The following is a 22,425-nucleotide window of genomic DNA, read 5'->3' as shown; positions in this document are numbered from 1 at the left end:
TTACAGTTCAATAAACATATTTTGCCACGAGATTGAACTTCTAAACGAGAAAGTATTGCGTTTACAGTTCAATAAACATGTTTTACTACGAGATCGAACTTCTAACGAGAAAGTACTACGTTTACATGTTAAATAAACATGTTTTGCCACGAGATAGAACTTCTAAACGAGAAAGTATTGCGTTTACAGTTCAATAAACATGTGTCGCTACGAGATAGAACTTCTGAACGAGAAATACTACTCTTATAGTTCAATGAACATGTTTTGCCACGAGATTGAACTTCCTAACAAGAAAGTATTACGTTTACAGTTCAATAAACATGTGTCGCTACGAGATAGAACTTCTAAGCGAGAAAGAACTACGTTTACAGTTCAATAAACATATTTTCCCACGAGATTGAACTTCTAAACGAGAAAGTATTGCGTTTACAGTTCAATAAACATATTTTCCCACGAGATTGAACTTCTAAACGAGAAAGTATTGCGTTTACAGTTCAATAAACATGTGTCGCTACGAGATAGAACTTCTAAACGAGAAATACTACTTTTACAGTTCAATGAACATGTTTTGCCACGAGATTGAACTTCTAAACGAGAAAGTACTACGTTTACAGCTCAATAAACATGTTTTACTACGAGATTGAACTTCTAAACGAGAAAGTATTGCGTTTACAGTTCAATAAACATGTTTTACTACGAGATCGAACTTCTAACGAGAAAGTACTACGTTTACATGTTAAATAAACATGTTTTGCCACGAGATAGAACTTCTAAACGAGAAAGTATTGCGTTTACAGTTCAATAAACATGTTTTGCTACGAGATCTAACTTCTAAACGAGAAAGTACTACGTTTACATGTTTAATAAACATGTTTTGCTATGAGATCGAACTTCTAAATAAGAAAGTACTACGTTTACATGTTCAATAAACATGTTTTGCTATGAGATCGAACTTCTAAATAAGAAAGTACTACGTTTACAGTTCAATAAACATGTTTTGCTATGAGATCGAACTTCTAAATAAGAAAGTACTACGTTTACAGTTCAATAAACATGTTTTGCTTCGGGATCGAACTTCTAAATGAGAAAGTACAACGTTTACAGTTCAATGAAATAACGGTTTTCATAAACTTGCACGTATGTTGCTAACAACTAAAACTATTGCTCATAAAGTCGAATAGTGTTTTATGCAGTTTTATATTTGCTTTTGGTCAGCGTAGTATTATGAGTGATTGAATTGCATAGCGCTCCAATAAGAGATAATCTGTAATAGATCCTTTAAAACTTATGATACGCACCTATCACACTACTGAAGCGTCGACCGTGCATATTTCTTTGTTTTTATCGTAAATTATAATTTATAATAGCATTAGTAGTGACGGAGATAATTTACTCTGTATGTAAATTTTATCTTTAGTCAGGCGCGGCACTGTGGCTAGCGTGTCAGACTTGGGATCTGAGACTCCTTGATTCGTACGTCGTTAACTTCCACACTCCCAAGAAAATGCGGGTTTGTTATACGAGTGACGATTAAGTCCTACTGTTCAATGAGAATAGCTCACAAGCTGAGGTCGGTCGTTTGTTTGTATGTTGTTGTTGTTTTTTAATTTCGCGCAAAGATACATGAAGGCTATCTGCGCTAGCCGTCCCTAATAATATACCATAGCAGTTTTTAACCCTTAAAGCTATATGCGGGCATACTGTAAAAATTATAATAATAAAACTATAAACAACGTAGCTAATATAAAGATATAAATATCAATAGAAAGGGAGATTCTATACAGTATATTGCTATATATTTGAGTAAAAAAGTATCTTAAACACTGGATGTTCACTGTTTCTTGTAATGATACTAAAAGTAAATGCCTTGACTATTGCACCTTTCACCACTGCTAATGTTGCATTGCAGGAGGCTTTAGTGCAATGCAGTGAAGCCAATGTTGCCCTCCTTTTCTTCATATGGTTATCAAAGTCCATTAGTAGTGGATAGTGTTTCCCAAGACTCGTTTGATCAACTTAAAGGCACATAGGTGCATAAGAGATAATGAGAAATTGTTGTGGATGAAGTGGTATGCTGACATGTATGGTTGGTTGGTTTGTCTCAGCGCTCAATTCCTTTCACAAATGTTATTTTCTCGCTGTATAGTTGTATCAGTAAGTTAGCCTGACAATACACATAGTCTAGTTTGGCATTGTTATTGACTCTTGAAGGTTTAACTTACCATTATAGTTATAACTTGCATCCGTTGTCAGTACTTTGTAAAAACCAGCATAACATGGTTCGTCCCGTTATTGAAATGTTGTATCACCAGAAGAACAATAACACCATGTAACACAATTTTTACTTTTTCTTGTTCCTGGGCAGAAAGTGTCATTTCCCAATTGCTTATGTCTAAAGTAAATGGAAAAGACCCATTTTTCTCTTCAAACTTTGATTTTGTGACCTGGGTAATGAAATTTTAAAGTTTACCCATTTTCCAGAACATTCCAGATAGATTTAGTGCTGAGTAGCTGATAGAGAATTTTCTCGAACTTACGAGAATTTTCAAGAACTTTCTAGAATGTTGTAGAACGTACGAGAATTTTCAAGAACTTTCTAGAATGTTGTAGAACTTACGAGAATTGTCAAGAACCTTTTAGAATTTTCTAGAACTTTCCATAGTGATATATATATATATACAGGGGCTCACCACTCACCACTTGAGTTTGGTTCGAGCTGCCTAAGTGAACACATAGACCTATCTGAATTTATCAGAGATGGCATCAAGAAGCTGCAAGCATTCTCTAGACGTTTTCTGCTATGTATGTGGCCAATTTATCAAGACAAGAGCGAAAAAGTACTTTGTGACAGCATCTGTTAAAATGTGTGAAGCCTACAAGACATATTTCGGCATGCCTGTTAGGGATCAAGATAAACCCTGGGAACCTCATTTTACCTGTGAGAACTGCAAAAAACTGTAGAAGGTAAGACGGACAATTTTTGCTTGCTTGAATAGTAAGATTATAGATTATACAAATTTTAGACCTTTTAAAATTCGATGCACCTCAAAGAGGAATACAACAGCCTCTAGACCTTGCTAAAAGCCTTCAAGTATGATGAGTATGGCTGGGAGGTTATCGGAGACTTCAAAATGGTAACATTCCTGATGGGTCTCCAAGGAGGCGTTACTAAGTTTCCTTGTTGCCTTTACCTTTGGGACAGCAGGGACACCGCAGCGCACTATAACAGGAAGCACTGGTCACAACGGACCGAGTTCTCTGTGGGAGACACAATGTCAAGTGTGAGCCTCTAGTGGACCTCCAAAAGGTGTTATTCCCACCATTGTACATAAAATTGGGTTTTATGAAACAATTTGTCACAGCTCTTGATAAGGAGTCTGCAGCCTTCAAGTACCTTCGAGACTTCTTCCCTAAACTGTCTGAGGCAAAGGTCAAAGTTGGTGTCTTCGTTGGATCACAAATAAAGAAGATCCTGGAGTGCACAGAATTCCCCAAGAGGCTCACTAGGAAAAAAAAAAGCTTGGGGCAGCTTTGTCGCAGTGGTTTAGGGCTTCTTGGGCAATCACAAGGCCGAAAATTATGTGGAATTGGTTGAGACTCTGGTGAAGAACGACGAATAAATGGGCTCTAGGATGTCCCTGAAAGTCCATATCCTTGAGAACATGAGAGCACACTCAGAGGAGCAAGGCGAGCGCTTCAACCAAGATATACTGGACTTTGAACGCCGCTACCAAAGAGCGTATAATGAAAACATGATGGGAGACTATATTTAGGGGCTGATACGTGAAAGTGATTTACATTACAGTCGTAAATCTCGAAAAACGACTCACTTCTAAACATTTCTGTTCATTTTTGTATAACTTTAGTGTAAATACATGTAAATCTTGATTCATTTGTTGTTTTATTCAGACCTTATGTAAATGAAAATGTGCAAATTTGCCCGTTTTTACATATAAAATAGGTTAATTTCTAAAGTTCATTATTCAGGTCACAAAAGCAAAGTTTGAAGGGAATAGTGGCCATTTTCTGTACTTTTACAACATAAGCAATTGAGAAATAACACATACTATCCAGGAACAAAATTTGTGTTACATAGTGTAATACATTGTTCTGACTTTTCCAGAGACTAAACATAAGATCATCCAATATGGCGACGTACTTTCATTTGTCATACGCCATTTTAGTTGCAACACACAGATATTTTTTAGACATCTTGGTGATAAGCAGCTTAACGTTATTAAATACCTCTATTGTACCATACAGCTAACGATTCGGTTCAACATTGCACACATTCATTCTTCGAAACACTAAAATATTCTTCTTGTCATACTTTCACGGTCGCTGAATAGAAATTTCGCGAGTCTGGAAGCTGTAACATTTCAACAAGGAAGCAGTTTTGGGCGCTAAATCTGCACTTACAAATCACCACATTTCACCTGAATTGTAACATGTATAGTCACAGGAAAAATGATGAGATATACATATTTCTATTGTACATCTTGAAAGACAGTCTATGTTCAGCGTTAAAAAGGCAATATATTTCTCTGCCAGAAGATAAAGAAAGAACATATTCATCTGCTGGGGAAAAGTAAATAACATGTTTTTTAACCAAGAACTATAGAACTTCTACGTAAATATGACAGTAACAAATGGTAACAGAAAACTATAACATTCTTATAAGAGAAGATATGAGGTTATTTTCTCACCGTAACTGAAGGGAAAAGAGTATACCCTTCCGCTAAAAGGTTGGAGAAAATATACCCTTCCCCTTAAAGGTAGGAGAAAATATACCCTTCCACTGAAAGATTGGAGAAAACATACCTTTCTACCAAACGTCTGGAGAAAGAGTGAATTTTTCTACCAAAGCTAAAAGTAGAGTATAATTTTCCACCAAAGGCTAGAGAAAGTGCATATTTACAATATAATATATTGTCTCTATAAATGGCTAGAAAGAGAGAATATTTTACCATTTTAGGAAAGGATGTAAGCAGTGTATACTCTCAAACCAAAAGTTAAAATGAGTGTATACTCTCAAACCAAATGTTAAAATGAGTGTATGCTTTTAAATCAAAGATTAAATGAGAGCATACCGTTGACAAAGTTTTATACTGTATACATGTAGATGTGTTAGATTTAGCGCAGTGATATTAGGATATCTGTTGTGTCCATCGCGGAGAATCAAGCTCCGAATCTAAGTTCGTAAACTTACCTTCTGTCCCACTTAGTCATATGAGCGTGATATAAATACAAAACCAAAGTTTTATAAGATAAGTTTTTAATTTCACGCAAAACCACAGGAAGGCTATTCACGCTAGCCGTCCCTAATTTAGCAGTGTAAGACTAGAGGGAAGGCAGCTAGTCATCACCACACACCGCCAACTCTTGAGCTCCTCTTTTACCAACGAATAATGGGATTGACCTAACATTATAACGCACCCACGGCTGAAAAGGCGAGCATGTTTGATGTGATGGGGATTCGAATCCGCGACCCTCAGATTATGAGTCGAACGCCTTAACCCACCTGGCCATGCTGGGCCTATAACGTAAGATACTTCATTGCTGTTTTTTTAGTCCCGAATAATTGTCACCGTATAGAATGTCTTAATGCAAACATACTTCTGTGTTTCAAAAAAAAGAAACTCCCACTAATTTTAATTTACCTATTAATAAATGTATACTAAAGTATACTTTTGAGTGTGACTTCCAGAAGCGAGAGAAGCACACAAAAATCTAAAACGACATCAAAACAAAATTACGAAGTTTCTTTGTTAAGACAAAATCAAAATTGCGTGTCACCAGGTGAAACATCATCTTATATTAACATTTTTTTGCATCAGAAGGTTTAGGAGTTTGAAACTACGAATGTAAACGTACAATGCGTATTTAACCATGGATTCATTACGTTTTTGGCACACGTTATATGAACTTGTTGGTTGCTGTCCAATCAGAAACGGGATGTAATAGCGCGTGCATATTATTAGCATGTTTTGTTGGCACGATATTTCCAGTTATAAAACTGTTGTAACTAAGGGTGTCTTCCATTTGTTTGTCGATACTGTATTAATAAAAACATACCATTTATAAGATAAGCGCCATCCCTATTTTATGTTATCTCTATCCTTTCTTCTTTCTCCTGAGGTCCATCAATTGAGTGTAGATCATTTCGTTTATTGTCAGTTTATAAGAGGAATCGTGAGAGATTTTTTTTGTTTATCTTAAGATATTTTCACACTGTTAAGTTAGTCTAATCATCGTCGTGACTGTAAGTACAAGTAATGGGAATATCTCCAAGCTCTGTTGATCATTTGTAGAAAAATTATATCAGTCCTTTAAACATCTAGGTTAACGACCTTTCTCGTGTGCGTTCTAGTTTTGTTAGTTAAGACTTTATAGCATGAGTGGACCCGAAATTTGTGTTGCACTGTCTGATTTTCTCAACCTGCTACAATAATTACAGGCATATATTATGATAATAAATTGACCAACATGACTTATAAGCAAAATGAAAATTATTTCGTACAATATTTTCTCACTATAAAATAATTTTCGATATGCCTATAAGTCGTTGTTTGTCAATTTGCCTATTTTGCTAGCATGAAAAAGCTTACGTACCCAAGTGCACAACCAGTGTTGAAATTTAACATTTTTCGTATACTTAAAGTTATAGAACAACAAATGACTAAACCACGCCAAAGCATGTTTTCGGAAAGACAAATGGATTAAGCCTGATTTTTGTTTAGCCTACTTAATGCCTGATTTCAATTCCAGAGATATAGCTATGAATACACTCAAGCTCTTCGCATAAACATTTTAACATACTTATTACACATTACCAATTATTCTGTTTCATCTTAGAGACAGTTAATTAATATGTTGTTGTATATCATTGTCATCATACTATTCTACAATACTATATTAGTGATATTTGATATTTTAAAACAGAGTTCTAACGGTTTGTGTTATATTATATATACGGATAAACAGGCTCAGTAATTGTGGAATCTTTATCTCTCTTGTTATACATACCCTGTATCACGAGAAGAATTACACACTCTGTAGATTAAATTACAACAAGACATATGAATTTCAAGAGCAATAAATATAAATATTTGTTACTTCTAATTTTGTTTTTATTTACTCTTGAAATAAAACACTATCGGAGGCTCTGGTTAAATTCGTATAGTATTAATTTAGATCCTCACCACGTCGTTACAGTCCATGTCACCACATTTAATCATTCTCTATCTGATGACCATGAACCTTGACAATAGCCCTGCATTGTAGTTTTCATTGCAAAAAGCTTCATTGCAAGGCTTTTGTGTCCAAAGCAGACCACACCTTCCCGTTTGCTCTTCATAAGGTTGTGGGTCCCTCTTTTTAATGGTCTTTGTTTCCAGTTGATTTTTATGTAAATTTCTAATCTAAACAAATCTTTACAATCTGAGTGTATAAATATTGTATATTGTAAAGGGCTGTTACATTCGTTTGTCAAAAGTAATCACTATTTGGTGGCATCACATTACATACATATTGAAAAACAATGCCAAAATGTATTCCACCATAACTTTATATCCGCTGGGGTTTTCACGTGACTTGCTGATTTGCACAGTAAAAATCCTTTTAGTATAATGTATCAATCCTCTGTACGTTTCAACAGTGCATGCTTCTATGTCATATTGACAATACATTAATAAACGTCGATCAGTTCGGAGATTTCTCTGTGAAACTGAAGTGTGTCAAGGACCTATTGTTTTCATCCGAAAAACTGTGTTTATGTACAGAAACAACATAAAGTTGTTTGGGTGTGTGCGGAAATTTGAAGTGGTTTTTGTAATATATATGTTAATAACATTCTCACCAACCAAGGTTTGTTGTAGTAAAGAAGGACCGCGCCAAAACCGTACAACGACTTAGTATTCTTACGCTTCACCCACTCTTACACTTACGTAGAGTGTGTAATTACACACTGGAAAGATGATTTTGATGTACTTAGTGTTACCACAGATTCTGCAATAATAGAGTCCGTACCTATATGTTTATCTTAGAAGATTTCTTTGTTACTTCATTTCTTATTTAATGTAAAATTATAGTAACCCTATTCTATAGCTTAATTGTTAGCAGTAATGTAATCATGTTTGTTTGTTTTCTTCTAACAGCATTTTGCTAAAGAGAAGCTATTGTGCAAATGCTAGCAACCTATGCATTAGCAAGTTCTGCTGAACTTTTTTATATTGTTCTAATATTAATTACACCTCTAATAGAAAGGTGTCAATCGCCAAGTCGGAGTTTTTTTAGATCGATTGAGAAGGGGGAAAAATGACCACCCTTTTAGAATTGTAGGGTCACTTTAGGGTATGGAATTTCAGGTGTGAAACACTGGGAAAGAAATCCCAAAAATGTAGAGCAGTTTCTAAAATGGATTTTTTTGAGTACATATAAATTACAGAATAATATCTTTCAATATATAAATATGTCTATATGTGGATTATTTTTATTTAACTTGAACTATATAAAACTATATACAACTCACGCTTGAATAGTAATTTTTACACTTGCACTGTGACATTATTTTTTTATATTAAGACTCAAGTAATTCTTTTAATATTGTAAATGTAAAGATATTTATATTACATTATTTATTAAAATCAACCAGGTAACTGTCTGTTGCCAAATGAGTTTAAAAAAAAGAAACCAGTAAAAATATAATTTGGTAAAAAGAAAGACGCCCTCTTTCTTGAACATCTCTTGCAGGGCTGGAAACATTGCCCCTCTTAATCTTCTGTTGCGCTATGTGAATGTCTATAAAAATATTTGTTTATTCATACCTCAAAGCTAACAAAGTGGAAGTTGTTTACTTTGTGGTTAGTAAATATGTAATATAGAACCCACGTCATTTTCTTAACGATAGAAATATTTTAAGTTGAATAGTGTACACAGACACTTTGAACTTTAAGTAGCGACCATCGACCAAACCTCACAGTCCATTATCTCGCATAGCCTTGGCTTCATATAATCTTTAGATAGCTGTACTGTTACGACAGTCTATTGTCCCAAGTAGCTGGAATATGGCACGTCTCTTGCTCAGTTTAAGTAGTTGTTTGTGTCCAGGTGAGCTTTGCATGCGATATGACGCCATCATTGTCAATACAGGTGGTGCTTGCAGTTTGCAGAGAAAACTAGTTTAATAATATCACGGAATAACTAAAAAGAAACAGTTGAAACAAACTTGTCCTGATTTTCTTATACGCCTAAAATCCCATGTTTGAAAAAACTTTGACGTCAGTGTTTGTATAGAGAAATTTGCTCAACGCCTAATCATGGCTTCCGGTGCATAGTGAAGCTAATTTTCTGATCGATTTCTTACAGTGCATTACGACTACAGTGACAGTTAACTACCAGTTTATTCCTTCACTCAAGAATTTCAATGTGGACAACTGGAAGTACATGTACGTTCACAGATCATATTGAACTGAGTTTTACGTTGGATTAAAATGGTGTAGCAGTAGTTCAATAAGAAGAAGATAACCAGAGCTCCAAGATATATCCAGTAAACTTCTATATTCTACTTTTATACAAAATCTGATGTACATAAATATATCATCTTTACAACAATGGAATATGTTTAGAGAACATTTTTAGTTTTGACGTTTTGTTTTGTACATAAGTTGAGTAGATGTTTTAACCTATGCACGTGTATCACGTTGAATGTATATATATATATATATATATATGTAGACATGATTATAGGCCACGGTAACCTCTACGTGCAATAAATGAACACAACAATAACTTTTAATCAGCCATTCTTTGAATTCGTCCATGATGCTGTGTGGGTTGTGACTTCATGAACCGGATAATGTTCTGTGAAGAAAGAATTCATGCTTCACGTTTGGTTGTCCTGTTGATCCTCTGGTTGGCGACCGGAACTTTTTCGTTTCCCGAAAAAGGAAAAAGTTAGTATCATGTTAATGTTAGTTAAATATAATAACACTTTACGCATCATACGGTATTATTAGAAAGATAATTCATGTTTATTTAGTTATTTTTATACTCGTGGCTACGACTTGGACTAGTTGTTCAAATCTTCAATTATGAAATCCAGCACTTCCTTGGATCTGAAGTGTGGCTCTTCACCAATCCAACAGGTCCAAAGAAAGGTGTAGGATGGCTGCGTTTAGCAGTAATTATGTAAAGCAACCAAACATAAAACAGAATTACAACAAAACAATACACAACCCACTTGAAGACAATCTAATGTAAATGTCTAGAAGTCTTCTACATTTGAGACGATTCTCTGAGCCTATCCAAGCGTGTTTTTTAAAGCCAAGTTATCAAGTTATGTATCATATAAGATACGTCTGCATGTATTAAATGGAAAGAATGTGTAACTGTTTTAAGTATTTCGATCTTCTTGCCTATGCCTCGCCAGCTTCTACATTTGTTTACCGTAAGAATTAAACAACGTGTTTGTTTATCACAATATTGTTTCGATGTTAATCTAAATTTAAATGTTTTACGCTAAAGATTGAAGGTAAGTTTTCAGTCTTTGGTATATCTGAAAAATATCTCAATTTTGCGGTGAAGGTAAGTAAGTTGGATTAAATCTATTCATGGCTTCTTTAACAATACATTCAATAAGGTACAATTTGTATAGAAAGAAAAGTAATGGTAATATGTATGTCGTTTGTTAATCCTGTGTAAGAAGTTCAACTGTTTGAAAAGAAAGAAAAAGTTACTGCTGTTAACACTGAGATTTAACTTCTTTTCTTGATATATCATCCAGTTTACGGTGTTAATATATTCATCTCGTTTTTACTCAAATTAACTTTATTTAATTATCTATGATTATTATTAATATTTGTCTTATTTAATTTTCATAATTAATACTTATGATCACGATTTATTATTATTGGTTTAATTACTTACTTTATACTAGTTTCAACGACTAGAAATTTACTAACCAGTCCAAAATTGCAAGTGTTCTACAGGGTGTTCGGAAAGTCACTGTGCACTTACATATTTATTAACAGACATGTTTCAATATAGAATACAGGAGGTAAATATGAATGACAATTATAAACAATGTTGAAAGTGACCCCCATTGGAATCAATACAGGTCTGAATCTTTCTTATTTTGTTTCTAAACACTGCTATCAGTTGCTGGCTTGAAATAGACTGAATAAAATATGATTACAAAACTGCACAGTGACTTTCCGAACACCCTGTACAACAGGAATCATAAGCTTGTCTTTGTTTCAGAAATAAATGTAACTCGTAACAAAGACTGACATAAAACAAAGAATTCGTGAAATGAACTTAAAATAACAACGTAAAATATATCATAAAAAAACCGTTTGTCCCTGAAGAAGAAAGGTGCATTTCTCGAAATTGCTCGGGTTAGAGGGTTTGTACTTAATTTCTATCACTTGAACCTACGTGTTTTTCTAACACCATGAAAAACTGCTATGCAACCCTATTTCAGAAGATTGTTTTCAAATAATAAAATCATTTGTAAGCAATGTGCGGCATAGAGTAGCTCAGAGGATAGCGTTTCCGGACCGAAGTTTGAGAGTTCGCGTCACGTTGTTGTCAAAAATGCACTCGACACCTTGGAGTCGTGGGTGCACTATAAGAGTGACGGTCAGTCCCACTATTCGATTAGAGTAACCTAAAAGTTACCGGTGAGTGCTTTTATCAACCGCTTTCTCTTATGCCTATCAGTTCGAAACCATGGAAAGATACCGCAACTATTGGCTTAGCTTTGCCCTCCTTCTAGAGGCACAGCAGTATGTCTGCGGACTTATAACGCTAAAAACCGGGTTTTCGATACCCGTGATGGGCAGGTCTCATCTAATAGAGATAAAACCAGAAGAAGAATACTTAGAAAGACAACAATACAATATTGCTCATTATTTGTGACCGTAGCCACCAAACCAGTGAGATGAAAGTAAACATTCAGTCACTGAAACGTTATAGATCAGTTCCTAATATTTATAAAACACTGTTATTATGGCAGGAAGGTCACTGAATACAATGAAAAGATACAGAATGATCAGTTAGAAAAAATAAAATAATAATAAACAAAACGTTACAAACAAAGAGGGTTTCCACGTCTATTGGTAGTCTAAGATAAGTTAAAGATCTTAGGTCACTAGTTCAGAAACACTAAAAGGACACTAATAGCTAGATGTACTTGTGTAGGGTTCCCGAAAGTGTTCTGTTTCAAGAGAAAATAAAATCCAAATTAAGAGTAACAATTTTTTTATATTTCTTGTATGTCATACTGTGCTGCAGCCTACAGAGTGCATAATTATTCTCGTGATTAATGAAGGACATGCGCACATTTTACTAACGTTACAACAGGACAACTTACAACATTAAGCGTCCCATATGTTACATCATTTCAGTATCCACTAACTGACTAACAGACAACACACTACTGTAAAGTGGGTTGGGTGGTTAAAACAGGTGACCTCAACAGGCGACTTTCGGCCCCCTTCTGGGAAAAATTAACTACAGTAGGGCAACAGCATATCGGATTGTAATCAGAGGTCTCGTGATCGAATCTCGCATCTGCAGCAACGGAAAGTTATCCGGTACGAACATGTTTCCAATTATAAACAATACATATAATAATGAATAGAAAATACGGAGAATTATCATAAGTAAAATAGTACTATCAGCAATATAAATTCATATTACCTATAAAAATATACATGAAGTATTTCTATTTATGGCACAGCTACTATATCTGTCTGCCGCTATATCTGATTTTGAACTCTTAACACGAGGAAAGACAGTCAGATAGCTGTACCGTACCGCCCTAACGGATTTTGACTGTCACGCTTATAATTTTCTCATAATTTAATGCGCGAGGAATGTTTTGTGACAGCGCATGAATTTGTATCTGCCTCGAAAGCACCGAAATTCAGAGTTTTACCACAAAGCCAATCCGCGCCCTTCGCTTAAAAAAATGGACTACTTTTAACTTTTAAACACAGGATGCTATTTAACATTACATCTTGTAATTTCATTTGAAAATATTTGGGTATATTTAAAAAACAAATTAAATCAAGAAAGCGCATTATCTGAAGACTTTAAAGTTAAAAAAATATTTTAGTGTTTCGTCTGTGTTTGAACAAAAATTAATGAAAATATATGTGCTTTATTTAGTGACGTCTGTGGAAAGAGGGTGAAAACTCATGTGTTACTACAAGTATTTTTATATTTTGTTTACGAAAATTAAGGAAAACCATTAAGCAGTGTATTTATTAGTGGAGTGAGTTACCTGTTTCTTCTAAAGTTTGCTTAGGGACAAGTTCTCGAATGTTCAGACCAAACGACGCTCAGAACCACAACAAAAACCTTTTGGAACGCTACACGAACTGCACCTATGTTGAAGGGAATTTGGAGCTGACTTGGTTAACTGTAAGTGTACCATTTTAATTTAAGTTTACTTAGAACTGAACAGCTAGTTAAAACTAAGCAGTAACGACTTAATTTTTTGTTCATAACTTTAACCCTAACTTTTCATTCTACAGTTCAAGCTCTTAAGAAGCGTTAAAAATGTTCATGTATATCTCGTGGCACAACGGGACATCTACGGACTTACAACGTTAGAAACTGGGCTTCGATATCCATGGTGAAAAGTGCACAGTCAGCCCATTGTGCAGCTTTGTGCTTATCTTCGTACAAACAAACAAATATCTTATTCTTCTTCGCCATGCACCTAATTTTACAGTTGTCACATTAAAAAAACAAACAAATTTCAGTTTGTCTTGCCATTGTTGTAACTACTTTCTCCATTATCGGTCTGCTCAAACTGTTGGTCACTAATATTCACTATTGCTCTACACTGAAGCTTTTATTATACCAAGCAAACAACAGTAAGACGTACATGTCTTTCCAGAAAATTCCCACTTTAGATCTGTAATTCGGTTCTCAAGAGTACGTTTAAACAAATCAAACCCATGCACAGAAGTTCAGGCTGCTTAGTCTGGTGGATTATTTGGTGTATCGTATGAGAAGAAGAAAATTGGGTTTATTCTCCATGGTTCGTGCTCCTGGCGGCTAAGCGTTAAACTCGAGAGCTTATGACATTAAAGTTTAGGGATCGGTATCCGCAGTGGAAACAGTGTAGATAGTCCATTGTGTAGCTTTGAACTTAGCAACTAGCCAGCCATGGTTCTTAGAAACGTTGCCCTGAATTTAACACGTACGACTTGACGCTATACTTTCTTGGTGGAAACCTCATCTCATGTAATTAATATGAAAACGTTTTTCTGATACCACGTAGAATTCACACTTACGTCACTATCTACTTTTTTTTCAAGCTCAAAACTTCTTATTGTATCCAAAAGGTTGTAGCAACCAAATCGCAAAAAACAACAAATTGTTTTCCTTTCTCTGCACATGTTGAAAAGATTTTATTGCCCGTGGTTGGTAACAAATAATTCATTTGTTGTCACAGTTTTTATAAATACACCTAAACTTTATTCACTATTGCAACAATTAACATTTCTTACGGCGTGTTTAAGATATTCTGCGCAATTATATATATATATATATGTGTGTGTGTGTGTCGGGGAGTAGACTGAATACACATTCGTAATCTGTTTTTCTTTACAAAGGTATGTATTTGTGAATTGTCTTGAGTACAGTTATATATATATATTTGTGTGTGTGTGGGTTTGTAGTTCTTGGAATTAAGACCTAAAATATCGATAACATTAGTTACTCATATGATACACTTATTTCTGGCATGATAAACTACGCTACAAACAAAGCATTAAACGTATATTGTTTCAAACATTTCCTGATCAGCTAGTTTCTCTGATTAATAATTACACCACGTCACTAATAATGACCCAGGTCATTATAATCATTGTAAATAATAACGGTATTAATTCTATTGATTGCTGATTTACCTATTATTTCTTATTTCTTTACGCAGATTCTTTTGATCAAACATTAATGACAGTTCTCTTACCGATACTAATCATCATGTTATAGGCAGTTGTCTTTAATGTCTCTGAAATGTATGTGCTTAGGTGTTTGCGTCTTTTTGCTATTCCACTACCAAAGTAATGTGCTTCCATGGAAAATTTTATGACACAATATTTAAGTTTCAAATTTAGCGTTGATGATGTTACGCTGTAGAATATTTAAACGTGGCACCTGCAGCTATGCCCCACTAGGATTAACCTTCCGCATATAAGATCTGTTGGTAAGTAGTTAATTTTTATTATTAACCCTCTTAATATGAGTTTACGTTCAGGTTTTCCATTAATGACTTACCGGGCACATTATATGATCAGTCATTTAGTAGATAGCAGTGATTAATTGCAGTAATTTTTTATATGTGCATTTCCCCCCTCCTCTCCTACAGGAGGATAGCGATCTGACGTTTCTTCATGACATCCGGGAAGTCACAGGCTATGTCTTGATCTCATTAGTGACTGTAAAGCGGATTGTTTTTCCGAATTTGATGATCATTAGAGGCCGCAACCTGATGCTATTTAATGGAATGTTCACCAACATCTCTTTTTCTTTATTTATTAACCATAGTACAATAGAATCGTTGGAGTTTCCAGCGCTTAGAGGTATGGACATATTTTTCTCTTTTTCTTCTGCTATTAATGTGATTTTTCTTCCCCAATAAATTGGTTTAGATATGTAGTAAAAATATGTTTTTTTTTGTTGTTGTTCATTTCCAATTAATTATTTTAATGCGCACTAAAACTTGGCTGAAATAAAACTTTAATTAAACACACTGGTTAAATTATGATTTTAAGAGATACGCTTTGATATTCCAATCAGAAAACCACGAAAGCTAATGATTTAATATTATCCTCACGAAGCAGAGAGGCGTTCTGAACCCTTCTACCTAAATTTAACCACTGATTAAACCTTATCTACCATTTACATAGAGAGCTGTTACTAATATCATCCAAACACTGAATTTTGTACATATAAAACAGCTTAAAAATCGCGAACTACTGCTTTCTGTATTTAAATTGCCAATCGACATGCCCGCTAGTACAGCGGCAAGTCTATGGATTTACAACGATAAAATTAGGGGTTCGATTCCCCTCGGTGGACTCCACAGATAGTCCGATGTGGCTTTGCTGTAAATGATTATTATAAATGTATATTGCACGCACGTTTTCTTGGTAGAAAACAAACACATAATTTACCTTCTACTCCCATGTAGCATAAAGTAAAACTAATGAACTTTGATGAATGAATACTTGTGGTAGCAAATTTTATTAATTTTTCTGATGAAGATTCCTTATAGGTATGCAATTTAAAGTACACATTATGTCCTGCTCATCAGGTACCACCAACCTAACGACAGCATTATTTGGAAGAGTGTAACATATTACAACACTACGTAACAAATCTTCACTTTTTCTTGTTCCTGGACAGAAAGTGTTATTTCCCAATTGCTTATGCCTAAAGTAAATGGAAAAAGATCTGTTTTTCTCTTCAAACTTTGCTATTATGACCTGGGATCGTATAACGAAAACATAATGGGAGACTATATTTGGGGGCTGATACGTGAAAGTGATTTACATTACAGTCGCAAATCTCGAAAAACTACTCACTTCTAAACATTTCTGTTCATTTTTGTACAACTTTAGTTAAATACATGTAAATCTTGATTCATTTGTTGTTTTATTCAGATCTTATATAAATGAAAATGTGCAAATTTACCCGTTTTTACATATAAAATAGGTTAATTTCTAAATTTCATTGTCCAGGTCACAAAAGCAAAGTTTGAAGGGAATAATGGCTATTTTCTGTACTTTTACAATATAAGTAATTAAGAAATAACACATACTATCCAGGAACAAAATTTGTGTTACATAGTGTTATCATTGTACTGACAAGGAAATGAAATATACTACGCAACTTTAAAAGTTAAATGATTCAAACTATTTGTACTATTATCAAACATTAAAAGTATAATTTTCTATGTTAAAACAAAAACATAGAAAAGTAATATTTCGTTTTAAGAATTAATAGATTTTTTTGTAAATATATTTAGAGTACAAAACGTGTTCCATAATTTTCCCGCGGAATTCAGCATTGTTGGACTTACGTAGCCGAAAATGTACCAGTTTGAAAGAAAAATGGAGATCGATAAAAATGTTACCACGTTGAATGACTTTCAGACGTTTTATGACAAACTGATTGGCTATTTTGGACAAGATCTGAACCATATAATACCAAAAACCGCCATTTTACTTATGATAAGTAAAATCAATGCGGCCAGAAAAGAGATTAATTATAAATAAAAAATTCTTTATACTTATTTTCCCTAACAATTAATAAAAAAAACATTCATTTTGCCAGATGATGCGTAATGTCACGTAGTACTAAATTAACCAATAACGAATTAACCCGATAACAGTTTAATTATATATGCATGCAAGAGTCATTTGTACCTACCTGAAAATGTATTTACAAAATTTTTACACTTACGATTTTATTTTGTATTCACAGAAAGTTTGACCCTGATAATTGAACAACTATAATTCATACATTTATTTCTATTTAGATATTCTGAATGGAAATGTGGGTTTCTTAAACAACAGAAACTTATGTTTCATTGATACCATAAAATGGAAAGAGATTTTGAGTGGACAGGATTCTGAAGTGTTTATATACAACAGTACCAGACCAATAGACCAAGAGTGTAAGTTTCCAGAGCGTCACAACTGGTTAAAAGTATTGTAATAAGTTTCAGAATTTTAGTTGCTGCACGTCCTGTTGAAAACGAATTTTTGTCTTATTTTCTTTCAACAGGTAGTTACAGTCCATTAAAGTTCTTTAAGTGTCTACTCTGTCTAATGTTCCACAGAAAGTATTGTAATGTTCTATATGAATGTATGTCTACCGTATATCAAGTTAACTGTGTGCAAACCATTTATGTTACACTGAAAAATAATTACTTTTCTAATTATTGAGTACATCTGTTTGAGTAGTTTCAAGATAGTATTTTCTCTAATTTAAAAGTAAGTGGACAAAATAAAAACAAACTAACCATGTAACAAAACTTTACTAATCTTTTCTAGTCCCTTTTTAACACGTGAGATATACATCCATAGAACTTAAGAATATTGGAATGAAGTAGGTAGTAGAGTGCTAAAGCAATTAAGATAAGTTTAGCCCTTGACCTTTATGTACCTTATATATCTATTTATTAGATATTGTTACGTCTTACGATTTCAAATTACCTTACACCTACTTGAATTGTGATGTGGATTTAGCAGTTAATTAAATGTCGATATGTATTAATTTTATGATATTTGCCAACAAGATTGATACACAGTTTTCTGTGTTAACACAAATATATTTTAATATACAAACAATAATACAATTTATAGTAACGATATTACAAATACTTGTTACAAATAATGATTTATATACAAATGTTTTACAAAGGTACAAACAATACTGAGTCTTCTGTTTGTTTGGAACTTAATATTTTATTTACGGTTCACGATGAGCGCATTAATTCTGCGTTAATATCGAAACAGTTCACTTTTAACAGGTGACTAGCTGAAGTTGTCTAATGTTTTCGTAGAAATACTAAGTTAAATCGCTAAAGTTAAACGGCTCATAATGTTCAAAATCTGACCTTCCTGGTCAGATATCTGTAGTTTTCTGATTGATAAGCATTAATCAAAGGTTAATGAGGTTTATACCATACTAACTGTAACAAACCAACAATATAAACTGTCTCTTGGCTTGTCGATTTATAAACTTTAGGCGAAGTTCTCGAAAGTTCAGTTTGCATATATACATAAAATACTGTTGATTCTCACACTCGAGAATATTCTAATTACTCGCATTTTAAATATATATTTAAATAAAAAACATTGATATTAAAAGAAAATATTTACAACTCGGTCTAAAGTTGTACAATAGTGTTAAAGTTTATGTATAATTCTCGAAACCGGTCAAAGTTGTACTTAAGTTTTTCACACTATGTTAATATTATTACAGCATAGCATCTGTTAGTTTACAGAAAGTTCGAGGCCTTACTTGGGCATATATATATATGTATACACGACTAAGTAAAGTTCAGTTAAGAAAGAAAGGAAGTCAGAAAAAGATAAGTTAGTGAAAGTGAAGTTAGAGGGCATGATTGTTAGTTTAGTTATAACGGGTGATAATTTAAAGTGGGTTTCACAATTTATCAAAAATTAAAAAGAATAATTTGTCTTGTCAAAGGGTGTTCTAAACCCATCTGTTTGGACTTTGACAAAAAAGAAATAATTGTTTAAAATTCTGGATGCAACGGTGGTAATTCACAGGGTAACGTAAGTGGATTTATTGGAGATTGTATAGTAAGAAACAGAATAGAAAAAAATAATTTGTCTTGTCAAAGGGTGTTATAAATCCATCTGTTTGGACTTTGACAAAAAAGAAATAATTGTTTAAAATTCTGGATGCAACGGTGGTAATTCACAGGTAACGTAAGTGGATTTATTGGAGATTGTATAGTAAGAAACAGAATAGAAAAAAATAATTTGTCTTGTCCTTTAAATTTTTAATTAATTGAATCAGCCTGTGTGAACTTGTGACAATAAAACAGAATTCTTTAGAGTTGTAGATACAACTGTGATATCCTATTATGTAAAGAATTTTGTATATACGTTAGACTTGCTTTCAGTATACTATTTTAAAACAAGTGGATTGTTTAATGTCAATTTATTATTCGAATTTATCGCCAATAAGTCACAGACAGCAACTATAAAGAATCTACGCTCATATACATAAAGCCCTGACACTATTAAACAAATGTTTAAAATAGTGTTTTAATTAATACGTATATCATATAGCAAGTTATTTTACGAATTTTAAATCTGGACTTGGTCTCCAAAAACTTAAAGACAATATTCGTATTATTCAACCTCCCAGATCCATTCTTACCATTCTATCACTTAACAGACTAACAATCTTAAAAAGCGAAATCCACAGTTCTTTGTGTTTAATTCTAAATTCAAACACACATTGATATAAACAAAACTTTTAAACTAATTTCTAAGTATTATTTTATGTGTGTTTTATTGTAATTTCAATAGACCATTCTATTCATATATATATATATATGTAAGATATATTTACTTAATTTATGAAACATGACATTTACTGTAAGGCATTTAAAAAAAACTCCCATCAAATTAAGTATTCTGCAGTAAAACATTGGCTTTGTTGGAGTAACAGCCAACTGGTAAAGTATGTTAAAAAGTTAAAACTTCTTAGTTATAGATCTCTAGGGATACTAACTAAAACACTTCTTGAGACAAATAATATTTTTTAGGTCCACCTTGCGATGAATCTTGTGAAGATGGTTGTTGGGGAGAAGGGCCAGAAAATTGTCAGAAATTTTCTAAGACCAAGTGTTCTCCACAGTGCTATCAAGGACGTTGCTATGGTCCTAATCCTCGAGAATGTTGCCATCTTTTTTGTGCTGGAGGCTGTACTGGACCAAAGCAAAGTGACTGTTTGGTAATTTATACACTGTAAATTGTTTAGTAAGGATTTATAATAGATGTATCCAAACGCTCTTTTGAAGACCTTGTGCTGTTTGTTTATACATTTTAAAAATGTATGATATTTTTACTGAATTGATGAATTCATACAAATAGTCTATGAATTTACAATGCTAAAATCAGGGGTCGATTCCTCTTTGTAGACACAACAGATAGCCCGATGTATCTTTGCTATAAGAAAACATACACACACGTTTACAAATAACTGTTGTTACCTTAAGATTAGGCCCAGCAAGATAAGGTGGTTAGGGCGCACGACTCGTAATTTGAGAATTGTGGGTTTGAATTCTTGTCACATCAAATATACTCATCTTTTAACCCGTATGTGCATTATAATATTATGGTCAATACCACTATTAGTTGCGACAGAGTTGGCGGTGGGTGGTGATGACTAGCTGCCTTCCGTATAGTCTTAGACTGCTAAATTACGGGCAACTAGTATAGAGAGCCTTCATATAGCTTTGCACGAAATTTAAAACAAGCAAACTTTAGAGTTTGGAGAATAAATTTAGAGTGGAAAAACGTTTTCTTGTAATGTTGGATTCTTAAAATTTATTAGACTTATATTGCAGTGTAGGTGTTCTCAAACTGTGGGTCATGATCCCACAGGAAGCTTTGAAGGAAATCACAAAAAAGTTGAAAAATGCAACAAATATTTTTAAGTTTTTCTTGTAAATATCAACATATTCAAAGATGGAGAGTGGCTCCACCTTCACTCTTACAAGAAAAGTATTTCCTTTTACATCATTTCAGTTTTTATGTGTGCAAAATTACTATAAATAATTACCCCAAATTTTAAACTGGTAGGCTAAGGAAAACGAAACTAGTTAAGCACATGCATCACCACGTTAATAGTGCCATTAAATCCCAAAGTGACGAGCACCTTTTTCATATTATGGGTCACAAACTATGAATTGTCAAATATACAGTCCAGTAACTCTCACCGCTAGGCAATGTCTAATCTTTACTTTTAGTATTCTCCATTTTTGGGTAGCATACTTTAAGCCCTGGAATAATTTAAAAATAAACAGTGTATGTGTAGAACTGTGGCAATGTAAAAATATATATACATATTTTTCAGAAAGATACTCAGTCTCTTTTGATTTTACTTACTAATAAATGAAAGCATTTTGAATATTTGAATGTTCACTGTCACAAAAAGGTGCTTCCGAAGTGGAGACGTCTGAGAATCCATGCTGTAATGAATATTATTTTCATAAAAACGCATAAAAATTCATCTCAGACTGTAATTAAATATATTGAACTTTAATTTTCTGTAGAAATAAAAAGAAGAAGAGGAACTAATCTTCAGGTTATGGGTTTATTTTTATGTAACGTTTTTATTTCCATTTAAAAAAACCTTATTTATGCTGAAAATCGCTTACATGGATGAATCATGGAAACAATCCACTGTGGTAGTATTCTTTCACTTAATGACATAACAATTTAAAAAAAAATGTTCTTAATCTTTACCATAGTTTTCTGGAATGCTTATTAACAGTTTTAATGAAAAATATATCTGGGATTTCAGGCCTGTCGCAATTTTCATGATGAAAATGTTTGTAAGCAAGAATGCCCTCCAATGAAACGTTACAACCCATCAACTTATTCCTGGGAAGATAATCCTAAGGGCAAGTATGCATATGGTGCAACCTGTGTGAAAAATTGTCCAGGTAACTGACGTAAAGAGTTTTAATGTTTAAAATTAGAGTATAGAAATAGCGATTTCTACAGCTAACATGAAGAGTTCTCACATTTAAGTCAGAGTTTTTTCAAGTTTGAGTTCTTAGTTATACTCTTAAATGACTAGATCTTTATCAATATCAAAACTTGGATGACTGAATATTTTATGTTGAAA

General features: G+C 33.4%; 1 pseudogene across 1 annotated transcript in view; it reads left to right on the top strand.

The window, feature by feature from the left end:
* Positions 1–22,425, top strand: part of LOC143226187 (epidermal growth factor receptor-like) — a 220,033-nt pseudogene that overhangs the window by 142,033 nt on the left and 55,575 nt on the right. Inside the window, exons 2-6 of the transcript XR_013014415.1 lie at positions 13,304–13,428; positions 15,389–15,602; positions 17,564–17,701; positions 20,336–20,523; positions 22,099–22,240. The product of XR_013014415.1 is annotated as an epidermal growth factor receptor-like (transcript). The remainder of the gene's footprint in view (positions 1–13,303; positions 13,429–15,388; positions 15,603–17,563; positions 17,702–20,335; positions 20,524–22,098; positions 22,241–22,425) is intronic.

Source organism: Tachypleus tridentatus, chromosome 9, assembly GCF_004210375.1.
Source record: "Tachypleus tridentatus isolate NWPU-2018 chromosome 9, ASM421037v1, whole genome shotgun sequence".
Classification (NCBI taxonomy): Eukaryota; Metazoa; Arthropoda; class Merostomata; order Xiphosura; family Limulidae; genus Tachypleus; species Tachypleus tridentatus.
The sequence above is the reverse complement of the archived record's forward strand: the minus strand, read 5'-3'. Positions and strand labels throughout refer to the sequence as shown.